The sequence below is a fragment of the Embiotoca jacksoni genome, unplaced genomic scaffold (genome assembly GCF_022577435.1).
Source record: "Embiotoca jacksoni isolate LCO1_2020_lvr unplaced genomic scaffold, fEmbJac1.0.p SCAF_3, whole genome shotgun sequence".
Taxonomy (NCBI): Eukaryota; Metazoa; Chordata; class Actinopteri; family Embiotocidae; genus Embiotoca; species Embiotoca jacksoni.
The window spans coordinates 12,546,149-12,551,723 of record NW_027185381.1 but is presented as its reverse complement, the minus strand read 5'-3'; positions in this window follow the sequence as shown (position 1 = coordinate 12,551,723).

The window sequence follows — 5,575 nt, the reverse complement described above, 5'->3', positions numbered from 1 at the left end:
TTTATTCTGCCAACAGGTTTACCTTCTCAACGGAAGACATAATGCGTGCAATGATGTCACGTGGGACAAAGTCAAAATTTTAAACTGGATACCCCTGAGCTCAAACATGTTTACTTATATTTTTATGAGGCGTGATTGGTAGAACAAAACTGTATTGATCCTCAAATGAATCCCTGAATTTCTGCTTTATTGTGTTCGTACTTTATTGAATTTTGTTGTATTTTGTTGTACGTAGGACTGGCTCACATACAGGTTTGATTGGTCTGGCGTTCGTAGTTTGAGCTTTGTCCCTTGGTTCCAGTTGAAGCTACAGTGTGCAGTGATATTTAGACAACAGTGAGTTAGTCTCAGCGTTGTGGTAACAGTTTGTGGAAACTGCCTTTCCTGTTTTTAACAATGCTCCTGAGCACAAACTTATGAACTGGGAGGCCAGCTGTGAACCAGGCCTTATCAGCCAACACCAGTGGCTGAGTTCACTTGTGTTGTTCTCTTGTGGCTGAATGGGAGCAAATCCCTGCAGCCAGGTTCCAAAATCTTGTAAAAAAGCCTGAAAGCAGAAGAACGGAGCCTGTAACAGCTGCCCAGGGCTTTGCAATGTGACGTTCAGCAACCACATGTGGGTGTAATCAGCAGTCATTAATCACATGTGGGCTGGGGTCATGTTCGATTCAGCACTGAAGTTTGGCAAACAGATAAATCAGATTCTGTCAGCTGCAAACTCAGATCAGCTCTCTGACCTACAGAAAGTCATCCACACCTACTGCATGTGTTTTGGCATCACTCAGACTTCCTGTAGCAGTCTTACCCCTCCTGTTGTTTTGGGGCTGGAGACCCCCGGCCCTCTTTAACAACTCAAAAAACATACTTAACATTGTTTTATCAGGTTACTATTTCATGACTTTTTCAAATTTAATAAGCATGGATTATAATCATGTTTAACTGATGATGTCTCAAAAGTTAGCTGCAGAAAATGAAGCATTACTTGATTTACGGCTGTAAAATGAAGCACTAACCAAACAGAACAGCCTGTGGTCTAACACAATCCAAACATAAGGAACATCCATACAGGCTATCATACTGTACATTTATTTTTATGTAATTTACTTTGTATGTTTAAACCTATAGCCTTTATGACCCATAAAACATGGAATATTTCAGTGCAGTTTGCAAAGGACTACAGATCTGCATGTTGTCACCTTCACCAAATGTGGAAGTCCAGTTTATGGCAAAATGAAAGGCACCACATCAATACTTATTTTAAAAAAGATCAAACGAGAGGAACAAATTATGAAAGTAAAACAGGCTGATTTTATGATCAGGGTTATTAATATAATATCACAAGACACTCTTTGATATTATATAATACTGACCCAAACAATGAGGAGGTAAAATAATGTCGATAGATCTCAGGAACAAGTTCAAAGAGGGGGACTGTTCTCACGTCTCGGCACTGTCTCCCTGCTATCTATTGAATTAACTTTATAATCCTGTTGTTTGCTGACAAAGCACTAAATCGTCTTCTTAAATTACAAAGCTCCTGTTCAGACCAGATCCTCTGACTAAAGACTCTTCCTGCCTGCAGTGGTGGAGGATGAACTCACTACAGTAGGGTATCAATACAACTGTTTAAACTTAAGTAAAACCACTAACAGCTAAATTTACTTAAAGTATCAAATGTCAAAGTGCTCACTGCAGAATATTTGCCTGTGACTGATACAGTTTTGACCATAAGTATTTGGACAGATACTACATTAAAGCTTTAATTTAAATTTGGTTTGCCAACTTTGAAAGAACTGTTTGTGAAACAAAGAACCCAAATTACAGCTGGTCAGAATACACATGAAGTCAAAGAAAATCATCATATTTAATATTTTGTGTAAAATTCTTCTTTGTCTCCTCCAGGGTGGTACAAGCCTTCAGGACTTCACCGCAGATACCTCCAGCTTTTGTTTACTATCGAGTCTCTCTGCCTTCAGCATGATCATCAGCACGTTTTCTGCAGATAAATCAGACTGAGATCAGGTGAATGATCAGTTGAGAATATTCCACCAGAAAAACTCTCTGGTTGCTTTCATTGTTTACAGTCGTTGTCCTGCTGAATGATTAAATGAAGTCCAATACGTTTTGACGCATTTCACTGAATCTAAGCACCTGAGTATCATATTGTTCCCATCAGCAGTGAAATCATCAATAAATCCTTGTGTGCCACTTCCATTGGCAACCATACATGCCCGAGCCTCAACAGAAGCATGTTTGACAGATGAGCTTGTGCTTTGCATCATGAGCTGCTATTTTTTACTCCACACTGACATCTTTCCATCTTTTAATAGTGGCTCATTTTGGTTCCACAACTCTTCTAGTTTCATTTTATATGTTTTTGTGAACTTCAGCCTGTATTTTTCATGAAGGTCATGCAGTCGTCTCTTGATTGTTGATTAGGAAACGCTAACATCCTGGTCTGCATTCTTGACTTGCTGCGCAGCCACAGAAGGGTTTTCTTAACCAAGATAATGGTTTTTCAGTTCAGACATCCACAAGGCTTCTGACCCTGTCAGATCATTGACCTTTTTCTTGTTTTCCCGTTTGCACGTCCTTTATCTCTCTGATAGATTGTTGCTTTTGTTAAGCCTCATTATTATCTTCTTCATTAATAGATTGTAGCCTGATTATTGTCCTCTTCACTTGCCTCAACACTTCTTTACTTCTCATGGTATGAGAAAGTACAACTCTGCCTAGATCGTATTTGAAATTCTCAGTTAACCCTGAGCCACGTGTGAGCTCTTTATATGAACATTTAAAATTACACACGTGTCCGAAAATTTTGTTGTTTCTAATTACTGTTGAATACTTGAAATGTATGTGTGAAAAGTTTGCCAATTATTTTATTGATAAATCAATTAATTGTTTGGTCTGTAAATGTTTAAAAATACTCATCACAATTTCCTTAAGCTCAAAGCGTCATCTTCAAATCTCACCTGTAAAATGTCACTTAAAGAGACCACAGTACAAAAGAGTGATAACAGTTGTTTTGTGTCTCTTTCAGTCTGAAAGTTTTGCCTCTATACTTTTCATTTATAGTTTTTTATATTGCCTGGCTGTCCACACACCTTTTGGCCATTTACATAGTTTCAGGGATTACCACGAACAGACAGATGATTGCAGGTGATGCATGAAACAGAAGGCTGAACAAGGGTGTCACTCTCATGCAGTCACTTTCCCTGACGCACACACACACACACACACACACACACACACACACTGCCCCCTGAGTCAATAACCTTCAGGCTGATTTCTATCACTGAGTGCTTCTGGTCTATGCTGGGAATTCATTCAACAGCTGCTCGGGTGCTCTGCCGCTGAATAAGTGAGTCATCAGCAAATTGTTGCAACATCAATTATTTAAAAAAAAAAGGAAGGAGCACCGACATAGAGTCACACTCCAAGCTACTGTTTTATAGAAATTTCTAATGCAAAAACAGCTCTCACTTCTCAGGCAGTCTCAGGGGAAAAGCAAGAGCTCAGATTAAAGACTGTCCTTTTTCTTTTTGACCTCAGTCAAAATCAGATGGTCTGCCCCCCCCTTTTTTTTCAACACACCCTGTGGTGTCATACTCTCTCTTGACTCATCTCTTTGTTTGGTGTGTCCCGCATTTACCTTTGCAAAAGGACTGTAATTTTCAGGGCGGTGACTGGGGCTACGACTTTTAATACTTTCTATCTCCCACGATATTAGATCAGAGCAGGTAAAGGACTTCAGAGAGAGGACAACCTCCACAATCAGCTCGGCTTCAGCGGTAATGGTAAGTCCAAACTTATGAATGGATCTTTTTACTAAACTGATCATTTTACATGCTTTTGGCATCATAAAATAAAAAATTATTTCAGTTACTCTTAATGAGCCACATTAAACTCCTGTATGTGAAGCGGTTTATTGTTTCTACCTACAAATATGCTGTGACAATGACGATGAAGCCCATGTGACCACATTTGCCAGGAGTGAGAGGAAGTACGTGGAAGATGTTTTCTCAGATGATAAAGTGAGGAAGGAGGTCATGTTTCTATAGATCTCCTGCTGCATCCGCTGCAGTGTAGACCTCTTGAACTTGATCTGCTTTGGGGAAATGAAATCCTCAGCTACTGTATCCTCGAGGGGAAATGAGTGGCTGAGTGAACAATAAGGATGTGGTTCATCTCCTTTTTCTGTTCAAATTCATTGAAACAAAGTAAAGCAGTGAAGAACCAAACAAACAAAGCAATCAGAGTGGAGCTGTTAAAGAGACAGAAATGTTCATTGTGTTTATTCTGTGATTTTTCTTCTGATTTTATGGTGTTTAACCAGACAGGTACACACCATGTAACCTGTGCAACTCCCACGCTGTGTGTCACTTTTGTGTTGGATACAATGACTCATAGTTGCTAAGCTCTAATAAGACAAACCAGATACAACTCGGGTGTGGCTCCAACCTAATAGCAGAGTGCGACTGTGCCACACCTTCTAACAGTCCTGCATTCATACCTAACGTCATATGCAAGACTGAACATAGTATCCCGCTAATTTGTGCAAACATTGAGGACAAAGCTCTATTCAGACATCAAAGATCATTACAGCTGCATGATAAGATTACATAAAGAACAATAACGCTCATTACAGAAAGTAATTTAAAGCACATTTCAGAACAAATCTGGATAAATTGGGAAATTTAGTAAAAAAAAAAATTATCAGCTGAATACATGTAAAGTTTAAAAAAGTAAGAGTGCACATCAGCAGAAAATGATCTAGCTTAATAGATAGATCATTACTGATGCATTACTGCATCTTAATTTATTTCCACTTCATCAATACTGGACTTTTTACTGAAATTTTTTGACAGGTTTATTTATTTCGTAGATTAATATGAATTATTTAGACACACAAAATATGAAGAGCTTATAAAATAAAATGCGTTGTATGTAACTATGTAACAAATTGGTAATGGTAATCTAATAACAAACACATAACAGCTAAACAAAGTAACCAAAGCTATCAAATTAATGCAGTATAAATTTCATTTGGAAATTGGAACAAATAAAGTAGTATTACCAATATCAAATGTATTTACATAAAGTAGCCTGCTTGGGTACATTTTCTGAGTTGCAGTCCACCACTGTCTTCACATCTGTATTAAAATAAAATACAGATGTTGCAAAGGGGTAACGCAGGAATTTGAAATGTCATAGTGACTAAGAAACAACAACAAAAATCAAACAAACAAAAGAAACCTAAATTACATGCAAACACAAAACCCCTCATGAACTGAGTTTTCCAAAACTGCTTTAAACTTTGTATAGTTACGCCATTTTCAGGACCTTTCAAATAAAAAATGAGCTAAAACTGCATTTCGCAGTTCATATTTTTTTTAAAATTTCTTTTTAAGGCTAAATCAGAAAAATTGAAATGAAGTTTTAAAAATGTGATCCTTATCTAATGGGACTAACTCACCTGTTAGTCAGGTACTCCGTTGTCTGGCTGTCGGAGGCTCCACCTCCTGCGGATGTGCAGCTCTGCAGCTCTGCAGCTCTGCGCACTCGGTGCGTC